The sequence below is a fragment of the Phoca vitulina genome, unplaced genomic scaffold (genome assembly GCF_004348235.1).
Source record: "Phoca vitulina isolate PV1807 unplaced genomic scaffold, GSC_HSeal_1.0 scaffold48, whole genome shotgun sequence".
NCBI lineage: Eukaryota > Metazoa > Chordata > Mammalia > Carnivora > Phocidae > Phoca > Phoca vitulina.
This window is the reverse complement of record NW_022589751.1, coordinates 5136031-5162173: the sequence shown is the minus strand read 5'-3', so window position 1 is coordinate 5162173 and position 26143 is coordinate 5136031. Positions and strand designations below refer to the sequence as shown.

At 44.0% G+C, this 26143-nt stretch overlaps 1 protein-coding gene across 2 annotated transcripts in view; it reads right to left on the bottom strand.

Annotated features, from left to right (window-relative positions):
- PCGF5 (polycomb group ring finger 5) overlaps positions 1-26143 on the bottom strand; it is a 115634-nt gene extending 89491 nt beyond the window's left edge. For both annotated transcript variants that reach the window (XM_032432598.1, XM_032432600.1), the window contains exon 1: positions 26066-26143. The gene's annotated coding sequence lies outside the window, so the exon portion shown is untranslated. The remainder of the gene's footprint in view (positions 1-26065) is intronic.

Genomic DNA, 26143 nt, shown 5'->3' with positions numbered 1-26143 from the left:
CTACTGTTAGAGTATCCTTCATCTAGAACCTTAATAATTAATAATAATGATGGCTATGGCACAATGTTCCAGATACTGTGCTAAGGGCTTTACAAATTTTATCCTATTCAATCCTCACAACAATCTTGTGAACTAGTTTGTGTTATTAGTCCCACTTTTCGGATGAATAAACTGAATCACAGAGAATTAGTGAACTTCCCCAAATCACAATGGTGGTGGGAGACAAGTCCAGGTTATTTAGCTTGCAAGCCTATAGGCTTAACCACTAAGCTACCTCAAAGAAGACGATGGAAGAATTATAAAAACAGATATAGGGGTGCCTGGATGGCTCAGTTGGTTGAGTGTCTGCCTTCGGCTCAGGTCATGATCCCAGGGTCCTGGGATCGAGCCCTGCAGCGGGCTCCCTGCTCAGCGGGAAGCCTGCTTCTCCCTCTCCCACTCCCCTTGCTTGTGTGACCTCTCTCACTATGTCTCTGTCTGTCAAATAAATAAATAAAATCTTTAAAAAAAATAAAAATAAAAACAGATATAATCATCACCATCATCATTATCACAACAGCACTTATTTGACACTTTTTATATGTAGGCACTATTCTAAGCAGCAAGAGTACAAAAACTTATCTATTTCTCACAATAACCCTCCAGGCTAAGTAGGATGATTGTTCCCAACTTATAGAAGAAGAAACTGAGGCAAAGAGAGGTTAAGTACTTGCCCAAGGTCATTATGTTAATAAGATGCAAGGCTGAAGGACAAACCTGGATAGTCTGGCTCCCAATTCTGAGACCCTCCCTGAAGCCATGCTGCTTCTTATAACATTTAAAAAGCACAGTGTAAGTAAGTAAACAGTCCTAACTCTTCAGAACCTCTGAGGTTGGAATTCACCACATTAAAGCACAGAACCATAACTAAATGTTCATTACTATAATCAAAAATCATCAAGAACAGATTAAAAGGTTTTCATTCAGCCTTGTTAAGAAGGCAAAAAAGTGACACACTTAAACAAAATTTCAACCAAGATGAGTTTCTAAAAAAAGTGTTTTTCTGGAAAACTAACTCAATACAGAACAAATGAGGTGTTACAGTAGCTTTTAAAAATCCTTCTTTAGAAATTGTTTTTGTTCTCACAGCTTTGGGGTTTCTCAGAATTCCCTCAGGGGTTGTGGTGGTTGAGGGAGGAGGGGAGAAGACAGGACCCTGCTTCCCCGCTCCACCTTCAAACGAGTAGCTCTGTTTATATTTTTTACATATTGGGTTTCCCCAAAAACTTTCATTCTGATGGGACCCAGGCTCCCATGAGAACTCAGTCTGAGTGGGCAGCCCTTTTCAACTTTATAAAGCCTTCCCCATCACTTCCCCCAGCATCCCAGAGGTTGTACCTCACAGCATTCCTCTTCTTGCTTCTTGAATCTCATGCCCTAATCATTTTCCCACTTGACCTTACCTTACCATTCTCTTCTGGCAACTCGGTTCAATGTTTTTACATCAATTACTTCATGAGTGCTCTCAACACTCCTATGAATTAGGTTCTATTACTCTCCCCATTTTATACAGGAGGAAACTGAGGCTTAATGTGCCCACCATCCAATGACCAATGAGTGATGGAGGCAGGATGAAAAACCAGACGGCCCCCTCCAAAGGCCCCCACTCGACACCAGTATGCTATACCTTGCCTCTCAGGCCACATCAATCCATGTTCAAAATTTTGACTGAGACTTGTTCTTAAAAATGAAAAAACAAAACAAAAACCATCTTTCCTTCTGAGGTAGCCCTTAGAGAGCAGCACCTCAGCACTGACACGTGCAATGCTTGGCTTTGAATACTGTATTGTCCACACAAAACGCTACAAATGCCTGTGAACGTCTGTGCTCTTTCAGCCATGTATGTGTGCTTGGCCTGCCAATTAGACTGTTTCTCAAAAAGAGGGACTAGATCTCTGCTCTTGCTGCCTCCCGTTCCCTCCTATGTCCTCAGGGCTCACCTCTACATGGGGCAGGCAGCTTTCTGTGACCACCTGTGACTTTTACTCTGGCTCTGGGAACAGGCTGGCCCCACTCACCGAGTGAGCTGGGAATGCAGGGAAGTTAGTGCCTCCAGGAAACAGCCCTCAGCCAAGGGTGGATGGGGCAAGCTGCTGGGCACATATCCCAGCTTCTCTGCCCTTTAAAGTGTGTGCACTGTTTTCCTGAGTTCCCCCAGGGGACTGAGCTCCAGGTACCCACAGAAGTAATTCTTTTGCAAATGCACCTTTGTTGGCTTCCTTCTCTTCCCTGTCCTACTTGCCCACTTCTTGGCTGATATTTCTGGGGGAGAACCTCTCAAATGAACCACTTACTCTTCAAATCCTTGTCTTAGGGTATGTTTCTGGGGAAACCAAACAGATTTCCTCTCCTTTATTACTCCATTTCTCCATCCACTAAATAAAGAGGGCTGGAGAGAGGATCTCTATAGCCTCTTCAGGCTCCAACAGCCTATGCTTTCAGTGAAATAAAGCAAATTTCAATCACGAACTAAAAATGACAATGGAGGTTACTTCTTACTGAAAGCACTGCATCGTATCTTGGAGCTATCGCTGCCCTGCGCCTACATGAATGTGGAAGAAGCCGAGAGGCACTGCCCGGACACCCCCTTTGGGGAGGTCCTCTGGCCACACTTGCTGGGGCTGGTGTTGGCTTCTACAGGGATGACCTCTGCTTCAGAGGCCCTCTTTGCTCAAGGTCACATACTTTCCCAAGGTGGCCAACAGGCAATGACTGAGGGATGCTGGGGGGGTAATGGCCTGACCATCCGAGCGCAAGTCAAGACAACTCTGAAGAGCCATTCTAGCTCCAGAGATGCCTGGGGAGCTGACCAAGGTCGTCGCTGGGGCTGTACCACAATTCGACTTCTCCTCCTTTCTCTTGCTTCCTTCCCACCCCCTAATAAACATCCTGAACGCTAAACTACACCTCAGAGTTGGCTTCCCAGGAAACCCAACCCGTGACAATCACATTTTAAATGGTGTTTATGCCACGAAAGTCACAGACTCTTGAACTTGGCCTGTGGAAGCAGGGATGTTCTTGTTAATGCTGTAAGGAATAGGTAGAGACAAGGGGTAAAAAAGCTTTTTTTTTTTTTTTTTTAATAAAATGGGAATGAGGCAGATATAAGCCAGCCATGTATGAGATGCAGTTTCGGTTTCTGAACAGAAACAAGAAATATATAAAAGGTCAGCATAGTCAGTGAAACTGGAAGCTGAGGCCTCAGATGAGGCAGTCACAGTGGGTAATGAGAGAGAGAAGCAAAACAAGAATGGCCTTGCCAAGGAGGAGAAGCAGACTAAACACACCAAACACACCCAGTCGAAAATCATGGGGGAGAAAGAATCCCTCTCAAAGAGGGCCCTCTATTTCAAGAGACTACATCTAGTCCATAAGAGATACTATGCCACAGTATGACAAAAGCAAATACCATCTTGGGAATTTCCACTAATTAGGCTCAGGGTTGGATCACTGCTACTGAAGAAGCCAGGGAGAGTCCCCACAGTGCCGACCCTAGGCAGGGCCTTTACTGAGAATTCTCCCAACAACACTGAAAGTTAGAGGGCTCTCCAACGACAGGCGGACCTGCCTCCGGAGAGGAAGCCTGTGATGTTGTTCTGCCTATGCTGGTGCCCAACTGGTCATGTCTCGTCACCACCTCTGCTGGGCTGTGACCTCCTGGAGAGTAAGGCGTGCAAGGGGTAGGTAAGGAGGTGACTAAGATTTAAAACAAGGAGAGACATTACCAATAAGGTGACATCTGAGTAAACACCAAAAAGAGATGAGGAGTTAGTTTTATGGTTATTTGAAGGAAGAGCGGTGATGAATAGAGACATGGAAGGGCCACCAACAGGAATGATGCTGATGCCCAAGGAGCAGTAAGGAGGCCAGAGTGACTGAGAACTGAGAAGGTGCTGAGGTCAGGGAGAAGAGATGCCAGATCACACAGGGCCTTCTGGGCCATGGTAAGGCCTTCTACTTGGGGAAGATGGGAACCATGGAAACATACCTAGTTACAGTGATATGCTCTGACACTTCTATTCCCTTCTCTGGATTGATTTTTCTCCACAGCATTTCTCACTGTCTGACAAATTACATGTGTTATATATTTATTGGCTGTCTTAACCCACTAGAATGCGAGCTCCATAAGGGCAGACAAGTTTTGTCCCTTTGATTCACTACTGTAGAGTTGCCCACCCATGGCCACACCCAGTGTCTGGCACTTAATAATCAAAATTTATTGAATGAATGGATCACCTGGAGAAGAACCTGAAGAATTCTTTTCTTTCTTTCTTTCTTTTTCTTTTTTTTAAGCTTTATTTATTTATTTGAGAGAGAGAGGAAGAGAATGCAAGCATGAGGAGGGGCAGAGGGAGAGGGAGAGAGAGAATCTCAAGCAGATTCCCTGCTGAGTGTGGAGCCCAACTCGGGGCTCAATCCCACGACCTTGAGATCATGACCTGAGCCAAAATCAAGAGTCAGACACTTACTTAACTGACTAAGCCACCCAGGTGCCTCTGAAGAACTGTTTTCCAAATGGCAATATGAATCTAGACAAAAAGAATAATGTTTCTACTTCCTTGGAAGGTATGTGTTTAAATCAGTCCTGTAAGGCCAAAATAACAATTATTTATTAGCTCTTTTAGGCACCTAGGCAAGGCTCTGAAACCAAATACGTTTCTAATTTCTAAAACCTGGATGCCTAGATGCAGGAGCAGATGACAGAAGCATCAGAGGTTTGGGAGGTTTTACATTTATGGAATTCACTCATTAAATACCTATTGAGCGGTAGTGTTTATGAAATGTTCAATGACGAGGTTTCAAATGAGCAGGATTTCAGAGCCCTGGCTTTCTGGGTGCTGTAGGCTGGCCGTTCTCAAGGCAGGAGGGAGGGGGGGAGGGGAGTATTTCCAAGCTATACCAGTTCCCAACCCGTCAGGAGGCAAGAATGTTCGAGACTCACTGGTTTAAGGAAATGCGTCCTTTTTTATATATAGAAGTTTTCAATGTACCAATAATTTATGACCCAGAAAGTTGTTTTTTTTTTAAATCGGTTTGTGTGCCTTTTCATAATACTTATGTTTCTGGATCAATCCACAGACTCAAAACATAACTAAAATGATCTGCATGCACAAAAAAGGTGTAGGAAAACATCAGTGAAATTTAATGAACTAATCGAAAATAGGCTGATCCTGGGGGGAAGAAGGAGGAGGGAATGGGGATGGTGGAAAACAGCCCAGGAACTGCTGAAGAAGGAATCCGTCAAGGGATCCATGGTTCAAGTTTCCCCTCTGGAAGTAAGGCTCCTACATACTCCTTACAACTATTTGCCCTTTTATCACTAAATTCAGAAATTCTTTGTGAGCTTATACCAGTCATTTAACCTCACTGGGTCTCACTGTTTCATTGCACAAAAGGGGCTACCTTACGTCAGGAGGTAAATAATAGAATACCTCCAGCACTTAGCAAATGCCTAGACCTCAGTAAGCTCTCAGTAAATGCCAGAGCCATGGTGATGATAATACTGCCCATGAGACTTTATTTCCTAAGATGCGACACCAACACATATGTCCCATCCCAATGCCCTATTCACAGTGTGGTGCTCCTCCAGCGGGAGGTGGGTCTATGATCCTTCTTCTTGACTCTAGGCAGGCCTGTGACGAGGCAGACGTGAGCCTATGGGACTTACAAGACTAGGTCATAAAAGGTGATACAGCTTTCCTCTGGTTCTTTCTCTTTGGGGACATGCACCTTGAGAGCCCCCAGTGGCCAGTAACAAATCTGGCCCCCTGATGCCTCTATGCTGGGGAGACCACATGGAGAGGTCTCGCAGAGTGAAGAGCATGTTCAAGGAGCCCAGGTGTCCCAGACCAGGCACCACATAAGTGAGCAAACCTTAAGATGATCCCAGGCCCCAGCCCTTGAGCCTTCCCTCCTGATGCCAAGTGGAATTAAGAGAGGCCACACAGCTAACCAGATTCTATGTTCCCAACACAAAGAAACCGTGAGAGTTATAGACGATTGTTGTTGTTTTAAATCATTAAGTTTTGGGGTGGCTTGTCACTCAGCATTAGATAACCAGAATACTGCCTATCAACTCCCTTGTCCACTTCTAATACAGAAACCATACCATGTGATTTTTCTGTTTAGAAAGGATTCAGGTGGGGCTCCTCACACACAGGATAAAAGAACCTGGATAAAAAGAACCTGGAAGCTCCTCAACAGATTGTCAGACTTGGAAGGCAGGGAGTGCATCTTGCCCACCAGTGAATCCCAAACCTCAGCAGCTCCTAATCTAGGAGGTGACTTCACTGGGCAAGATGAGCCACACAGCGTGGAAAAAAGTGAACAAGAAGGTGAGTGATGAAAACCAAACATCCAATGAGTATAGACTTAGCTCCTTCCATGTGGTCCTGGGGATACTGTTATCAAGCCACCCTCAGGGAACTGTAGCTGCACCCTCATCTCATCTGTAGGAACCTGCTGAGCATTCTGACACATGCATGGTCCTGTGATGGGCTTCACACCCCGTGGGCAACACCTGACCAGCAGGGGACAGGAGCAAACGCATGAAAATGAATTACCCCTCCCTCATTCTGTCTCTCCATTGGACAGTTCTAAGGCACATTCTTGGACAGCCAGTCCCCTGTGAGATCATGTCCCAGCTGCCCACAGCGGTGATCAAGTTGCTGCATGAACCTTAAATTAGGTTTCCTTCTTTCCCTGTTAACTCTTCCCAGACCCAAATCCTGTTCTTTGGGATTACTCCTCAAAATAAATGAACTGTCCATAAATGTGTCCACATTCTGATATTCAGAGGAACCCAGGCTAGGATAGCATTTAAATTTGACTTAGTAAAATATGACATATTCAATGATTTAGGAATATTAATAACCCTATAAGGCCAGCTGCCTTCTAGGAATCTAGGTAGGGCTAGAAATGATAGGAAAATAAAGAAATACTGGGCTTTCCTTATATAATTCCACTTGAAATTTTCCTTAATATTTGGCCTTTTTCTCCTTTGGAGGGAAGAGGTAACTAGTTATTAGGAGGCATTTTTTTCTCAAATGTGTGGGGTGGCATTTATTTACTCCTTTAAATTCATGACCATAAACTTCTAATGAGCTTTTAATGCTGCCAGGTGATCCTGCTCCATGTCCCTGGTCTGTTAAGTCACCCAAACCACCCTCCCCACCCTCATTCTCATCTGCTTTCTATTCTTCTGAGAAAATGGACGCATCAGAAGAGAAGCCCCACACAGTCCTGCCACATTTACCCACCCTGCACTCTCTGCCTTCTCTCTGGACACCGTAAAGAACTCACCATTCTCCTATTAAAGCAGGCGCCCAAACCGTGCCCTCAGACCATCCTTATCGGCTCCCCTCCTTGGCAGCTAAGCTTCTCATGAGCATTGCCACACTCTTCATCTCACTAACCCACCAGCAACATTTGTCGTAAGCAACCACTCCTCCTCCTTGATACGCTTTCTTCGCTTGCATTCCAGGACACTGCCCTTCTCTTCGTTTGCCCCTTGCCTCCTTGGTTGGTCATTCTCAGTGTGTTTTGCTACTGCCTTTTTCCTCCCTGACCTCTTGGTGTTGAGTGCCAGCTGTTCGGGGCTTTGTCCTCTTCTCTTCTCTGTCTCTCTTCATCCTACTGGTCGGTCTCATTTAGTCCCACAGCGTTAAGTACCATCCCTATGCTTTCAACACCTCCAGACTCATATCCAACTGCTTGCCCTGTGTTAGTTGTCTATGGCTGCTGTAACTAAGTACCATGAATTTAGTGACTTAAGACAACACAAATTTATTATCTTATAGTTCTATAGGGCAGGTATGGGTCTGACTAGGCTAAAATCAAGATGCTGGCAGGGCTGTGTTTTTGTTTTTGTTTTTCCTGAGACTCTACGGGAAAATTCATTTCTTTCTCACCTCCAGCTTCTAGAGGCCACCTATATATTCCTTGGCCAGTAGCCTCCTTGTTCCATCTTCAAAACCAGCAACACTGCATCTCTCTGGCCATTCTTCCAGAATCACATCTCCCTCCTACCACCACAGAAAAGGTTTTCCACTTTTAAGGACTCATGTGATTAGGTTGGTCCTACCCAGATAACCCAGAAAAGTCTCTCCATCTCAAGATCCTTAACTTAATCACACTTGCAAAGTTCCTCTTGCTACCTAAGGTGACACGTTCATAAGTTCTGGGGGTGAGGATGTGGACATCTTTGGATATCATTATTCTGCTACCAAACTATGCATCTTCAACAGGATGTCTAAAAGACAACCTATCCTTGGTATGTTCAAACTGAACTCTAATTCTTCCCTCCACCCAAGATCTCCTCCACCCACAGCTTTCCACATCTCAGCTGGCGGCGCCTTCATCTTTCCTATCATTCAGGGCCCAGATTACAGAATCATCTTTGATTACTCTCTCATACCTCACATCTAAGTCACAAAGAAATAGATTTTATCTTCAAAACAGATCTAGAATCTGACCATTTCTCATCATCTCCACTACCAGTGGCTAAGCCACCACTGTCTTGTGTCAGGACTTCCATTATTGCTTCCTAACTGGTCTCCTGGCTTCTTCCCTACAGTCTGTTGTCAGAGCAGCCAGCATGATCTTAATAGTTAAGTCAAATCATATCACTTTTCTGATCAAAATGGTGCAATGACACCCCGACTCACTTAGAATTATAGCCAAAGCCCTTTATGGTCTCCACCCTCCACGGCAGTTGCCTTACTGACCTCATCTCCCACTACTCATCCCCTCGCTCTCTTCATTCCAGCCACACTCGCCACTTGCTCTGTCTCTACCACCCCAAGTGGACCTCATGTTAGAACTTGGCTCTCATTGTTCTGCCTGGAAGATCCTTTTCTCAGTTATCAGCCTGGCTAACTTCCTTGCCCTCTGCATTAGTTTTCTATTCCTGCCATGAGCAATTACTACAGATTCGGTGGCTTAAAACAACACCCATTTATTATCTCATAGTTCTCTAGGTCAGAAGTTCTGGTAGAGCATGGCTCAGCTGGGTCCACTGCCCAGAGTCTCACAAGGCCGAAATCAAGGTGTAAGCAGGGCTGTACTACTTTATGAAGGCTCTGAGGATAAATCTGCTTCCAGCCTTATCCAGGTTATTGGCCAGATTCAGTTTCTTGCAGCTGTCGTACTGAGGTCCTGTTTCCTCACTGACTATGAGTCGGAAGCTGCTCTTTGCTCCCGGAGGCTCCCTCCTTCCTCCCCATGCTTTCCATGCCTCTACCCTCCCGCACTCTGGGTTGAGTCTCTCTCAGATTTCAACCTCCGCCACATCTCTCTGATTCTAACCATTACTCTGTTTTCAAAGGCTCTCTGATTAGGTTGGTTTAGCCAGGATAGCCCAGGATGATCTCCATATTTTAAGGTCTGTCACTTTAATTAAAGGTCAAAAGTCCTTTTTGCCATGCAACTTAACCCATCTACAGATTCTAGGAATTAGGGCATGACATCTTTGGGGGCCATTCTGCCCTCCACACCTCCTTTTCCGACCATGGTATTTATACTACAACCCAGCTCTCCACTCCCCACCCACTTTTCCTTTCCCTTTTCCTGCTCAACTTTTTTGCTTTTCCATAGCTTATCACTTTATAAAAAAAAAAAAAAAATATATATATATATATATATATATATATATAACAAATATTTATTATGCTTTTTGATTATTGTCTGTCTTCCTTTGCTAGAAAATAAACTCCATTAGGTCAAGGATCTTTGTTTGGTTCACTGATAATCCAAAGACTACCTGGTAGGCACTCAGTGACTATTTTTTTAATAAATAAATAAACTTATCCTATCCTAAAACATTCTCAAACCCCACTTCCACAGATTGTTTTTAGTTTCAGTGGTTTTAAACACTAATTAGAACAAAGATTCTTGACTGATGATGAGGAATATGGGTAAATACTAAATAACTGCTCTCTTAATGTTGCCTCATAGCTGAAGTCAACAATATCTAACCAGCTCGGTTCTCACTAACCAGCTCAGTTCTCACTAACCAGCTCAGTTCTCACAGCAATGCTTGCTGGAAAAAAAAATGCTGGTTATTTCTACAAAAAGAAGCATGCTTTATTTTTATGCCATTATCCAGGTACACAAGCAAAACAACTGAGTTGTTGAGGTCGTCTGGTCTCAAATGTACAAAAAAATAAATGGACTAAAATCATCATAGATGCCTTTTGAAAATCTCTACAAATGCCTGTGAGTAGAAAAATGAACATTATTGGTTTGAGGAAGCACCATGGAAAGGACTAAGACTTGCTGGGGTTTAAGGCTACAGATTGCCATCAGTCAGTCTACTAGGGCTAGAGAGATGACAAAGCTATAATGAAAAAAAAATAAAAGAATTTTGTAGCCAAAGGCATTTTAGAAATCAAACCCAGACTTTACAGAGGAGGAAACTGAGGCTCAGAGAGGGTAAGTGACTTATCTGACCTCACATAGCTGATCAGTGATATGATACTTTGGATATATATTATTATAGAACAGAGTGAAAATTCAATTCCTATTATCTCTCTAGGCATTTAAAATGTTCATTCAATGAGCTGATTCTCTGCTTCAAAGGGCTGGATCCAGCACAGACCAGGAGATTCTGCCTATCAGCATTGTATTTGGCCCAACTAGGTCAAGATATCTCAGTTCAGGGGGAGTGCTGCAGCCTGGGGACAGTCCCCGAGGGACATGGCATGGCCATCGACCTTGCAACCTCAGAGTGATTCCAGGAGGGCCCCTTTGGACATCCCTGCACTGAGGACAGGCTTATCAGGCAACACATCAAGAAATCAAAGGGCTTCACGGAGAAAATGTAATGATGTCTGATGAGATTATCTATATGTAAATAGAGAAAAATAACTGTTATCTAAGGATCTTGAGAAAACCTGTTAAGTATTTACAGATATGGACTTGTTGCCAGCAGAACAAGTAAAAATGAAGGAAAGTATATTTTAAGGGAAGAATAAATAAGACATATTTTGAATGGGGTTCTCACACAAACACAAAAGACAGCAGGAACTGATGCGAAATAGTTTCTCATTTACCAAATCACTACCTTCTGCTTTCTGAATACCTACAACAGGAATGCAAAAGAGCACAATAATTCAGATCTATATTTAAACAAGAGACAAGAGCTTCTTTAGTATTTCTTTAGACAATCTCTCATTCACTTTTGAACACTCGGCATTAAGAAAAAAAATCAAGAAACCGGTTTATTACGGCAATGTGCAGAGTGACTTTTCAATGGGAGAGCATCAATGTTATGCAGAAGGAGAAAATAAGTCTATTTTTGGAATCACCAATCAACTTTCCTCACCATGGTTACAGGCCATGTTTCATAACTTTACAGAATCACAGATGATTCAAAATGACCTTGGTAATAATTTAGACCAAATCTCATATTTTATCCGTGGAGAAGCCGAAGCTTAGAGAGGTGAGGAAGATCATCTGACAACACAGCCCTTTAATGCCACATCACAACAGAACTCAACTCCCCCCCACACACACACACACACTCATAAGGAAAATGTGAAGCCATTACCTCAGGAAGAAGGTACCCCTTAATCTCTCTGTGGTTTTATTCATTTGCAAACTACATAAAATTGTTTTGGCAGTTAAAATCTCCATGTTTCTACATGATTTGAAAAAACCTTTTCAAAACTACACTTTTATACTCGTAACTTCATCATAACTTGAAAATACTAATGTGTTCAATACTGACTCACATGTTTCTTAGGGTTTTAACCTGTTCCCTACTAGCCAAGGGGGCCCATCTGAAAGAGAACAGATCAGCCATGTGTATTGTGCAGGCCTCTATGAAATCTTATTTAATATTTATTCATAGTCTTTGGTCTCTAACTTCCCTCCATTTTTATGCAGATATGTATGTATACACACATGTACATATATGTGAACATTTGGACAGATATTTGGTAGGGGTAGATCAATTAAAAATTAAAGCAATAAAATTATTCATGTCATATACTGCTAAGTGGAATTCCATTTTTAAAATGACCCCCAATCCAGTAGGAGCAGGTTCTCAACACTTCACAGAGAAAGCTTGTGTTAATGTATCCAGCATTTATTATATGCGTCTACTACATGCCAGGCTCTGTATTGTGAAGTGGAATATCAAAAGACCCAGTTCTTGCCCTTGCTGAGTTCACAATCTAGTAGACCCAGGTATGAACAGGTGGTGTGGTGAGTGCAGGAACAGTGGCTGGTTAATGGAACAATGGGGGCAGAATGGAGGGAGACGGTCAGATACCATGGGAATGAAGGGAGAATATCTGGAAAAAGGAGAAAATTATCAATTGGGGTTTCTCAAAGGAGGAGAAAGATTTTTCTGGGCAAAAAAGATAAAAGAAGTGTTTTTGATGGAGGACCCAGCGCGTACAAAGGTCGAGACAAGAAGTGGAACGGCTCAGGCAGGCACCTGGCAGAATGCCTGCAGCCATATGCTAACTGGTCTCACTCTACCTCCGTCTTCCCCTGCCAGCAGTCACACCCAATGGCCCTCGTGCCACCTCCTGTCCCCTTCTCCTAAACCACGCATTCATGCCTCCAGTATCTACTCCCCCATCCTCAAGCTCTGCTCAGGGTTGAATACACTGCCATCTAGAGAGGTGACAGGCAGGCAATGAGGGCAGAGAAAGGGGAGGGCCAGGCTGGGGCTCTACATGGCACTATGGAGACTTGGATTTTCTCCTCAGACAAGGGAGAACCATAGATTTACCTCCTCAAGAGAGGACTCTGGCAGAAGAACTGGAAGGGGCAAGACTGGAGGGAGCGAGGTCCAGGGAGAAAATTAAGGTGAATGAGAAGTAATGAGAATCTGACCGATGTCAGTAGTCATGAAGTACATAAGATAATGTTAAGGAAATAAAATCAAAGGCCAATTTTATGATTGAATGGTGGGGAGGTGGAGGAGAGAATTCTAATGTCTTAGCAGCACAATTATATTTAACTTCAATCCACTGATTTTAAAGTTCATTGTTTCCAAGAAATTGTAATCACATAATTTTAATATACATAAAATTGCATTATTTGCTTCTAGGATCATCCTTGTAGTAATAATAAAACAATTAACATTTGAGCTGGGCTAAGGCCTATGATTTTTGAGCAAATTGAATCACCTGTCTGCCATCAGCACTGGAAGCTCCTGAGAATAACAGTCCCTTCATCAGAATGCTGTCACTGAATTTTTTAGGACAAGTTAAGACCCAAAAGTAAATGCATAGAAAATACTCTAAATTTTTCTAAATAACTGGCAAAAAGGAAAAATATAAATACATACTAGAATTCTGGTTATGCAGAAACTTCGCAAGTACATATATTTATAGACAAACATATACACAGAAATAGTAAGAAGCAAGTTTATAGACTTCTCTGGAGAAAACATAAAGCATCAAAGTTTATAACACACTTTTCCCATAATCTCTTACTGAAAGGATGTAGAAAATAGAAGGATCCCCTGAATGAAGAGACATCAACTTTGTATTTGTTCATCACTTCAAATCTCATTCTGGTATCAGGTGAATTTTAATGAGAAGGTCATTTTTTTACTTCCTAGATAGGTTCCCCACTGATAGCCACGTCCACCTCATCTTTAGGAACATAGCCATCCATGAGGAATCTCTTCTCCATGGACCATATCCATAAAGCAAATGTATCTACATCAGAAAGGCTATATAAGGTGCTTCCCAGATTGCTACAAAGTCCACCCATGAAGATCTTTACCTATGAGTCACAGGAAAAGTGGGCAGAACTTCTAACAGTGGTTCTCAACCCTATTTGCACACTAGTGTCACTTGGGGGGTTAAAACACACACACACACGGACACATGTATGTATCATGTCAGGGCCCCACCCTAAACCAGTTAAATTAGAATCACTAAGGATAGGTCCAAGAAGCACCCAGATGATTCTAATGAGCAATGAGGGCTGAGAACCACTAGCCAGAACCTTGCTTCTCTAAGTGTGGTCTGCAGACCAGCGGCATCCCCGGGAGCTTATTAGAAATGCAGAATCTCAGGTCCCACTTGAGAGCGACTGAATTGGAATCTGCAGTGTAATGCCATCCACAATGATTTGTGGGCACATTAAACTGTGAGAAGCCCTGGCCTAGAAGAGTCTTGCATCACGTAGGCAAGCTCTAAATAAGACTTACTGATGAGACGAGCCAACCTCATCTTAAAGATCATACTTCGGCCTAGCTGTATAAATGTACTAAATGTGCAGAAATCCCTTGGACACCAGCCAAAACAGCTCCCTTCCCTGGACAGAATGTGAGAGGTAAGTCCTACCACTGTATGGAGCAGGGCATTGTCTTGATGTGAAATGACAACAAATAAGTCACTGACACACCCCATTCACAAGTGGCTGGATCTAGGGAGGCAGGGAATGGGACTGGGAAAAGTTTCAAAGGAAACCTTAACTCTCCGTAATTACTGATATTTTTATAAACCTAAAGTTTGTCAGATTTTTTTTTAAAGAAGTTTATCCCCCGAGTCTAAAATGTTTCTCTCCTCCATGCAACAAACACTTCTTCTTTTAGATGTACAAATTCTCTGTAGTCAAAGGCCCAAAGCAACAAGATCTCCACCCTTGGGAAATTATATAATTTTTACATTCCTTCATCTCTTGCTTGCTAGCCACCCTTCTAAGAATTCCCTCACAGAAAACTAGAAAGCCATGACAATTGCTGGTGATCCCAGCTGCAAAATGGAAACACCGATATTGGTGAACATCTGGTAGACCACAGCTGGGAGAGACAGGGGTAAGACCCAAGGAAGGTAAAAGAACTTGAGGGTAACCTCAGGGTGCAACTGATTTAGCCCCAAGAGGTAACACTGAAGGTAAAGAAATAACAAAATGTTATTAAGTTCAAATTTACTTGAAGTTGAGCTCCAAAATTACTCCAAGGAAATTCAAGATAAGGTCATCAATTTAAGTAGTTTCCACAAAGCAAAAGGAAACAAATATTGGCTCCCTGTGTAGCCACTCTCATTATTCATGGTCATCCAAATGACCTCTTCCATGTCTCCCTTTCTTTCCTCCTCCTCTTCTGACCTAAAATAGACTGTATCAGTTCCAAACTGACAGAGAGCAAAGATCTGATTTGCAGCAGAAGCAGAGACAGAAAAGCAGAGAGACAGAGACAGACACAGAGAGGAAGAGAGAGAGAATAGGAAGAATACAAGAAACGTTTAAGAAGCAGCAAAGGTGTTAGGAGTTAGCCCTAGCCATACATCAGAAGTTGATGGGGTTCTTTTTTTTTTTTTTTTTTAAGATTTTATTTATTTATTTGACAGAGAGAGACACAGCGAGAGAGGGAACACAAGCAGGGGGAGTGGGAGAGGGAGAAGCAGGCTTCCCGCCGAGAAGGGAGTCCCATGCGGGACTCGATCCCAGGACCCTGGGACCATGACCTGAGCTGAAGGCAGACACTTAATGACTGAGTCACCCAGGCACCCCGATGGGGTTCTTTTAAAAATTACTGATTCCCAGGGGCCCACCCAAAGCCAAATAAGTAAGAATCTTGGGATAGAGGCAGTCATTTGAATATTCAAAAACCTCCCTCAAGTGATTCTGAGACAGACCGAGGGCTGGAATCCCAGTTGTGAGGAATGATTCTAACATCAAAACATCACTTCTTAACTTTTAATATATATTTTTAAAGTTCTGGATACATGTAAATCATTCCCTAATCTACTTACTAGCACTGCCTTACTTTTTCTTTTTACAAATTTTATTTGTCAACCTAACTCATACAGATTACTTTGAAATTCATATACTACTACCATGCTTAAAATGAAAATATAGCAGCAGCCTATCTTACCTCATTGTCACCCCCAAACCCACTTCCTAAAGGCAAACTACTTTTAAAACTTCTAGCTATCTCTTTTGATATTAAATTTCATATTCCTAAACCCACCTATAATTCATAAAATAAAAATGAGCCTATACAAATAAGAAATAAGTATTAGAAATTTAAAAATAAGATGGCCAAAAAAAAAAAAAATTATTGGAAGAAGCAGAAGAGAAAGCAGAAATAAAAGCAAAAAGATAGAAGAAACACAATTAGAGGATCAGTCCAGCAGGCATTCCATCATATTAGTCTTATATTCCGTCATACTAGAAAGAGTGTTCATGGTCTATTTGTATTCAAGAGTAAGGTGCCAAAAAGCTCACTGTAAGCTGTATACTCATGGAGTTGAGGGAAGAGGCTTGTTGCCTGATGGGTTCACTTTAGGAAGAATGGGTAGTAAGTCAGTTTTTTCAGTGTGGGCCCCCAATGTCAGTATCTGTAGGTCTTTTCTCTAGGGCTGCTCTTCATAGGCAGAGAAGAGTCCTTCAATACCCTGCCTGGGTTGGTAATTACCTCACTCTCCTAGAACTGGGCGGAGGAAAAAGAGCACAGGGTCTCACTGTTTAGTATTTCAGAGTTTTAGTACTTAAAGTTTCATTAAATTCCTCTGTTTTCACTGAGCATTTCACCTTTACCCTCTTTTTTTTTTTTGGCCTGGTAGCTCTAAATCCAGAACTGCTAATTTACTTCAACTTCTCCAGAGAAAAATGTCCAGTGTCCAGCAAGGGCTTCATCTTTCTGTATGGGATGGGGAAAGTGAACTGAGGGCTGGTCCCCTTCACAGACTTGCAATCACTCCCTTATTTTCAGCCCCACTCCAGAGTCTCTCATCCAGAGCATTTCTGGGATTCTGGGAGATAAACTGGCTGTTTCTTCCCAGGATCTACTCCCAACTTCCTTTCACGGCACTCAAGTACCAACTTTCCCAACTATACAAAGTCCACTGCCACAGGTGTGTTTGCTTTCCGTCCCCCGAAAATGTGTTGGTGTCTCCCATCTGCTGTTGCCTCTTCTCACATCCACACCATCATTACAGGGGGGTTTCGGCAGCGACTGACAGTAAACGCATGTTCAGCCCACCAAATTCTAACCTGAGGTCCCCACAACCAAATCTTACACCCACAGAAACTACCCCAAAAGACGAGTCTTTCTTTATCATTTTTTAACACACTCATAGCTTTTCTGTTTTCAGTGATACACCAGATCAGCTAGGATACTTTTCCAATTATTTTAATGTTTATCATCATTTCCTTTTTTTAATCATAAAAAAAAAAACCTTATCCAAGAGAACCCCTTTCTGGATACCACAAAAGACTTTATTTATTGACTCTTTAATTTAGCCTTAAAAGACAGTAGAATTCAGAATACTAGATTATGATTAAACAAAGAAAATGCAGGTGTTTCATGCAATAAAACTATTATCATTGACTCCTTGCCACTTCAAATCTAGCCTAAGGTAGTGGCCTAAACTGAAAGGTATTTGCCTCAATAATGGTCAGGTGTTTTCCAAGAAGACCTTTGATTACTGAACACAGTCATCATCAATTCTGGAATCTTAGCTGTTTTGTTTCTAAAGACACGCAAAGGAGGGATGATCAGAAAGTTTAAAAAATAATTAAGCATAAAGACTTCTCACATCCAAATGATCATAATTTTTTCACTCCCATCCAAAGGACCCAAATCTGAAGACTCTTAACCCGAAGATTTTGATCTTTAAGGATGAAAACCCGGGACTTGTTCTAAACACTAAATTCATAGTTACTGAAATAAAAAATAACTAGAGTAAAATACTCATACTACATTTTTGATCTAATTCCACTCAAAAGGAACACATATTTTGAACCTGTGAATACTTGTAATTGCCTCCTTTACTACTCAGGACTTCTCTGAAAAGAAAATCAAGCATCTAGGGTGCCTGGATGGCTCAGTTGGTTGGGCGACTGCCTTCGGCTCAGGTCATGATCCTGGAGTCCCAGGATCGAGTACCGCATTGGGCTCCCTGCTCAGCAGGGAGTCTGCTTCTCCCTCTGACCCTCCCCCCTCTCATGTGCTCTCTCTCTCTCTCATTCTCGCTCTCAAATAACTAAATAAAATCTTTAAAAAAAAAAAGGAAAATCAAGCATCTAATGAAAAAGATTCCTATGGGGAGAAAAAATTACATTGTTTTACTTCTCGAGCTGGTTGGTAGTTACATGGATGTTCCCTTTTTAATAATTCATTGAACTATACATTTTGCATTTCAGAAGTTATATATATGTTATATTTTATAATAAAAATTACTTTTTTAACAGTTAAAAAAGAAGTGGATAAAAAGTTGGAAATTTCATTTGTCATGAAACACAGTGCTATAATCTTACTTGTCTAAAGTTATTAAGACACATTGACATGGATAAAGGGAAAAAAGTCATCATGATTTTACCTTAAGTGCCTAAACCGAGTCTCACTGAATTTCGACAGTCATCTTCAGATGAGGAAACTGAGGAATTTAATAGTTAATTAGTAAGGTTACTAATAGGGATGGGATCTGCACTAATCCCAAGTGCTATATGTCCAATTAAGGGCTCCTTAAACATTTTATGAGGAGAAAGAACTTTCCACTTTTCTAAAGTTTTGAATTCAAAAACAGGATATTAAAGCTGATGGTCTCTGCTTTGACATCTGTGAATTTCCTGAGATCCCCAGGGAGGAAGCAGACATCCACTAGGTATGGCTGTGAAACTGATTAATGAAGGACAGCTCCTAGTCATTTCACTTACCTCTAGTTAGTGTAAAAATGTTACCTGCTGCCTCAGAAGTTACTTTAACTCAAATGCAAACAAAGAACCTATGAGTGGTCAATAACCTTATGTTCAAAGGGAACAACACCTCTTTCCCACTCACAAGGTTTCCAAAGGAGGGATATTCCCTGTCCACTCCTGTCTTCTTGCCCTACACCATATTCTTCCCTATAGCGGTGGAACAATTTATTTGGTTAGTGTGTGACAACTGTTTCTCAGTTCTCCAATGGATGGAGTTTTTCTGTGAAAGACATTAAGCATAAGAGATTTGGCATCTTTCTCTTTTTCTCTAGCTGGGCAGCGAAAGGCAGAGACCTGGGTATTTCTGCTCTTCGGCCTCAAACCTTCCATCCTGCGTGTTGTTCCAAAGTCTCCACGAGGGTTGGGGTGCACAAGGACATTGTGAACTTCACACCAAGCTATGTCCTCCAATCTAGGCTTCATCAATAATGAAGATAATATTTTGTCTATTTATTGACGCTTACCTGTTTTTTAATTCACGGGGAAGAGCAGCTGTTTTTCATGGGTCCTCCTTAAAGACGCCATCACCTGCCTTTGGTTTGGAAGACAGAGGACATGGACCTGATCCCACAGCTCTCCTCAATGGGTTTCTGTGCCCACAAACACCAGTGTTCTAACAGCAGTAAGTAGGCAAGCCAAGTGGAAGCTTTCTAAGATTTTGTTCTGTGGATACTTTAATTATTTCTTCTGCTCTAGAGGAAAATATTAAACTGAGATTCAGAGATCCTGGCCCCTTCCAGAGCCAGCTCTGTCACATGTATCTGTGATACGGGGCAAGTCACAATCTTTCTAGAGAGTCTTTAAAAAACTTTAGCTTCCCCATCTTCTAAATGAAGGAATAACTTCCCTATTTTTTAAGGTACTTTCCAACTCTAAAGTGCAGAAAGGCTTTAATAAATGTATTCCATAATTTAAAAAAAGACTTTGATATATATATCAAGTGTACATATATATATATATATATAAAATAATGTATAGCTTAGCCTCATCATTCCTGAAGATCACTGCCCTTCTGCCTCATGGCTGTGACACCTCACCATTCTCAAGCTCAGTGACATTCTGAGTTTACATCATCACTCATAACTGACCTCTCCATAATGATAAGCTACTCTAAAACTTCCCCACGCCCTTTGCCACCAGCCCCTGCACATCCTCTCCTATTTCTCCCTTTCCGTTGTCCCTGCTGAACCAGCTGCTACACATTCGACTCTGCTCTGTTGCCTACTCTCCCAGGCCAGCAGCGCCGTCTCACTTGCCTCCCTGCTCCGCCAAGGGCCCACCGGGAACTGGCAGTGCCAGTGATCCTCACACCACCTCCACGTCCAACTCTCTGAGCATTGCTGGAGAGAGTCAGGAAGACAGGGGGGATGCCTTCTACCGCTCGCCAGGCCTGGCCATCTCTGGATCCCTGCGGCACTCAGACGCAAAGCTACTCCAAACTCTTCCCCCTCCCCAACTTTACCCCTCACCCCCAACTTGCTTTCAGCCAATCAACTGGCCTCCTCCATTATTGCTCTTGCTTCCCAACAGAAGGGAATGGATCTGTTTCACATGCAGCCACCCTCCTTCCCAGCTCCCAACTTCTCTTTCTAAATCTGTGCCTTTTTGCCTCCATGTCACATCTGTTTTTCCATGAATAACTACCTGTGCCATGACCTGGATGATCGAATAATTTATTATTCAAAAAGTGTCCTCTTTTAGAATAAAAGTAGACATTATTTTTCCAGATATTTGTAATATTTGTGCAAACATGAGCCCATAAGTAAACTGGGGTAAGAGGTGTGAACCAGGCTGGCCTAGGCCCCCGGACATGTGGCCACTCTCTCTTGTTGCTACCCCTCCTACCTGTGGAGGGCCTGACTCAGGAGCCGCCTTCCCACCCCTCTCCTTATCTTCAGGCTCTTCCTCTCCAAGGGTGGCCACAGTACTCTCAGGCCTTTCTTACGCTCTTGTTTCTAGCCACTGGCCTCTCAGATTTTCACAGTGTGATCATGGTTTACACTCACTCCATTTTCTTCCCATCAGGCACCCCTCAGGCACCCGGCTGACTTGTCTCTGACTTGTCTCCACTGCCCAACTGACCCCATCCTCAAAGGCTGCTGACAATGGTCTTCCTGACGAGTCTACTGATCTCTTCCCAGTCTCTGATGTCTGCCCCTCCACCCTATCAGCCCCCACCAATCTTCCTCTCTCACCTTTCCTTACCCGGCCTTTTCCTTCTTCTCCTGCTTCTTTCTTCTCAGCATCCTGACAGCCTCTTTCTGTCTCCCTCCAAGCCCACAAATATTGGTTTTTCCAAGGCTCTGCCCCCGTCTTTTATTCTTTTCACCCACACTGTGAACCTTTCTCACCACTTAATCCCTTCGTAAGGATGCCCCAAATTTCCTCTATTTGCAATGGCTCCCATCCATCTGGATGGTCCATAGGCACACAAATGTGAACATATCCAAATCCAAACTTATCATCACTTCCATTAATGAGACAAACACTGACTGTACACTACTAGCAAGTGCCTTAACTAGTGGTTCTTCTTGACTATTTCAATTCCTGCCATTGCTGTCCAAAGTCACTCAGCTTCCATCTTTGACTTCTCCCTCAACTCCCTCATCTAATTAGTCAACAATTCCTGTCCCGTTTACTTCTGTGGTGTCACACCCAACCCACCTGCTCCCACCCTAATTTGTATTCTCTATTGCTTCTCTTCTGGAGTGTATCTTAATAGCTTCCTAACCGGGACTACCCATGGCTCTTCTGACTTAGATTAATCTTCTCAAAGCATAGCTCTAATCACATCACACGCCCCCCCCCCCCCGACACACACCTTAAAATACCTTTGATGGTGATCTACTGCCTAATAAATAGGCTCCTTAGCCCAGCATTCAAGATCATCACAGTACAGTCCTAACCTTGCCATGCAGCCTTCTGCCCCACTATCCTGCCCCCCAGCTTAACCACACTCCTTTCCATTCCTGGATATGCTCATATATATATATGCTCAAAAGACTTTCACTCAAGTCTTAGTATAGGCTAGTTCCCACATCTCTGCCAGCTGAAGTCCTACTGATTGTTTAAGGCGTTGCTCAAGATGCCTTAATTAAGTCTTAATTAAGCTTTTCCTTCTCTGAAATCACAAAGCAATTTCTTTGTGCCTCTTTCACAGTTCTTCCATGTAATACAGCCTTTGGGTACCTGCCTTATGCTCCTTACATGACTCTCAAGCCGCTTAAAGAAAGGGTGCCAATGTCTGATTAACCTGTAGACTCCTTATACTGCTTTATATATATAGTAAGCTGAATGAGAGGCTGAGATATTCCAGTTAACTGGTATCCATCATACGTCATATAAAAGTATGAAGATGTACTTACTATCATCAAAGTTAATTATGCCAATTGTTAGGAAGGTCCAGAAACGAACCATTTCTTCTCTTAGTTCAAGGCTATATGAATGTTAGATCAAGGATATATGAATCATTTTACTTAGACTAACATTGCAGGAGAATTGTGCATTCTTTATTGATTCCTTAAACTACAGAGATGTATAGAGATAGACCAGATCTTAGAGATCATTTAATTCTTCCCCAACGCCCTCTCTCTCCCCAACTCCCTTGTCCTATCCCAACCACCAATGCTCCAGGTGAGAAAACCAAAGCTTTCAGAGATGAAGCTGTTCTCAGGGTCACATAAATCAGAAGTCATAATTGTAGCCATTACCATTTATTATGGGCCTAGTGTACACCAGACACTTGATAAATGTTATCCCAGCCCCACGACAATCCTTAAAGGGAGATGCTACTACCTCCACCTTAGAGATGAGAGAATGCTCGAAAAAAGCTAAGTAACTTGCTACAGAGAGCCCTGATGGTTAGGGGTAGAGCTGAGCTCAGCCCCAATTCTATTTGGCTGTCAAGTCTAGGCTTTTCTAATTGGACACTGTGGCAGAGGCAAGACCCACCAGCTGTCTTGACTCCTGTCTCCTACTATTTCTCCAGTGAATAATTATGCCAACTAAGCAAGCACACATACTTGGAAGTTGTGAGCCATTCTGTTTGAAACTGGAGGCATGAAAACTAAATAGTAGCTTCATTACTATGAATGTTCTAAGGTTAATTACTGCCAACATTCTGACTCTTGTTAGAAAACTTCTTCAATCTGGAAAATAGGTATGTTTTCCTGTTTTTTCAATTCTTAAGTATATTCCCCAACTTAAAACACATTTGCTCAACCACATTCACAAAGTTGACTAAGACATAGTTTTACTCTGAGAGTTCACAAGCAGGAGGCAGTCAATGGGCTAATGGTAGGAATCATGCCTCCCCCACTTATGGGAGCTCTGGCTAATTTAGGGACTTGCAACAAGATGTCAAGACTCTCAGTCCTAACCCCTGCTCTGTCTGCAGCCTTGGCGAGCCATCTCACTGCGTCTCAGTTTCCTCAGCAAAGGGACTGGTACAAAGGAACGAATTGTGCTAAGTAGTTTCAAGGTCCCTGTTAGCTTTATAATTTCCACTATTCCTGAGCTTACTCTTGAAATCAGATTACGCTTTCAAAAGCGATCACTACTACTGTCAAGGAAAGAGCACTCTTCTTTAACTTCAGAAGTACTGAATTCTCAAAATATTGCTATAAGAGCAAAGCTGACCAATATCTTTCCAAAGTTTATTATTCATAATAATAAAAAGTATATTAAAGTTTACCCTCTAGGGAGGTAGCATTCAGCACTACATTTGAAATCTTCTTCCATTATATCATGGACTGATTGTAGCTTTAATTCTTTACAATACCTTTAAGATGTTTAAATTATAATTTTAAGTAACTCCTTCTATCCACTCTTCCATGGAGTTACTGACATTAACAACAACAATAAAGCAGAGGTAGGGCCTCTTGCATTCACTTAGTTACATTAATACTTCATATTAAGGGCTACTTACTAGGGACCTTCCCAAGCTGCAGCTAAAGTTGAGGTTGGTGAAAGCAGTGGGGAGGGAGGGATAGAGAACTATCAGTATTTCAAACATGAGTGAAAACTTGACTTTGTTGATTCCATTTCAATATCCTGTACTTCTCTTTCAATTAGCACAGGTAATATTCTTAATCACCCACAGTCTTCTACAGTAATACACTTTCTTTTGACGAGGCTCTATATGCCTTATCTTTCCTCACACTCAGCATCTTAGGATGTGATGCTCAAACCCAGCTTGTGCTGTTAAACAGCACAGAGGAGGAAATGAATCAATCAAAAGAAAAGTGGAAGAAAAAAACTGTACCATCTTAGTGCCTTGCTCACAAAAGACACTGCCTTTCAACTGTCAAAGATAGCCCTACCAAGAAATCAGGAAAAAGAATTTATTCATTCAGGAGTCAACACTGAGTGCCTAATATACGCCTGGTACTGTTCTAGATGCTAGAGTTACGGCAGTGAGCAAAACAGGCCAAAATCCCTGCCACAGCGGAGCTTACATTCTAGTACAAAGAGACAGGACTTAAAGACAAAAGAAAAATCATTTCAGATAGTGATTAAGTGCCATGGAGAAAATAAAATAGGACTGGGTGGGTGTGCTTCCTGGGGTAAGGATGAAAAGCTATTTAAGGTAATCAAGAGGGCCTTTGCTGAGTAGATGCCATTTGACCTGAATCCTGAATGACAAGAAAACTTTTCTCTTAATCCTACAAGTGTGGAGTGAGGTGGGAATGAGTCAAGTTAGCCTTTAAGGGTGGTCGCAGTGGTTAAAAGTTCTGTATTAATGGCAAACTAAGTTCCTTTTTGGATTTGGCTTGAAACACTCACACACCCACACACACCCACACCCCAAAGCCTAAATCTTTAAGACTCCTACTTAGGAGCCACTTGTTTTTCTTTTAAGATCCACTAACTTTTAAAGTTTTTGCTAATTACTTTAGCGGTACTTAAGCACAGGCAATTACTAGAAGGATTCCTTCAGAACCCAATACCTCACTAGACACCAACCAAATTCTGAATGAGACAGGACCCAGCCTCGCAGCAAATCAGCGCTCCTCCGCCGACTCATTAATGTAGCCAGGTGGAATCCTGCAACCCTTCCAAGAATGGGAAACAAGCTTCGGGAAATCTGGGGTACCTGATACCCCCAGGTTCCCCAAAATTGTGTAAGGGGGAAAAACAAGCCGCCGCTCTTTTGCATGAACTCTCCCCCGCCCCTCCAGGCGTCATCGCTGCAGAAGGGCGGCTGTCCCTGGGTCAGAGGCACACGGCGAGTACGCGCGCGTGTGTACCCCGCATGAATCATCGGCGCCCGGTCCGCGGGCGATGATTCATTCACCGCCCTGGAGCTCACGGCCACACGTTCCGGGCGTACTATGACCGCCGCACACGCAGCTTCCTTAATATTAAACAAATGTTTCAAAGTACAAATGCCTGGAGCCAGAACCGTGTACACCCAGGCCAGGCGGCGGAGAGGAAACAGCACGTATCGGCCGCTGCCCAAGTGCTCCCGGGGCCGGGAGGGGAGCGGCGGACACGTCCGCCCGCCCTCCCCCACCCCCCGGGCCTCTCGCCCGCCCCCCGGGTCCCCGGTCCCCCGGCACGCGCACCGCCGGCGCCCGCAGGGGGCGCGGAGGGCGCACAGGTGGGTCCCCGCCCGGCCCTGCCTCCCGCCCCTCCCCGCCACTCGACGAAGGCCGACGCGCCCTCGCCAACGCGCCTCCCGCTCGCCCCTTCCCTCTCTGTGACATCTTATATAATAACCCGAGCTAATCAAAACGGAAGCGACGCGCGCTGCCGGGGCCCGTCTCCCGGCCCGGGCTGGATGCTCGCGCCCAAAGCCCGCGGCCCCCGAACTAGGCACCCGGGCGCGCGGCTCCGGGGCGGGGGGAAGGGCCCGAGCGCCGCCCCGCCTCGTCCCTCCTCGCAGAAGGCGCTGCTCCTGCCGGTCCCCGTCAGGAAGCCGCGAGCGTCACAAACTGCGTCAGCTTCTTCAAACACATTTCATGGTCTCCCTCCAGCCCGGGAGCCGGCTGCTCCCGAGGCGGGGCCGCGGCCGGGGCTGGAAGGAGCCCCTCTGGGGAGGAGAAAGTTCCTCGGGGCCCTCCCCTCGCCCGCACCGCGCCCGGCCCCGCCGCGCCTCCAGCCCCTCTCCGCGCGACGCCCGCCCCGCCGCGCAGCCCGCCAGCCCGCGCCAATGTCAGCTTGGGCAACTTGTGACCCCCGGGCGCCGGGCGGCCCCCTCCCGCCCGCCAGGCTCGCCCGGCGCCGGGGGCCTCCCCCCTCCGCCGCCCCCCCCTCCGCCCCCAGGCCCAGCGGAAAGCGGCGACGCCACAAACTTCCCCGGGCCGCGCCGGGCGGGGAAGCCGCCCGGGTCCCCGCGCATCGCCCTTACCTTGCTCTCGGGAGGCCACGATCCGGGCGGGCCGCGCGGGGCGCGTGGTGCGCGAGCGCGCGCGCGTGGGGCGGTAGG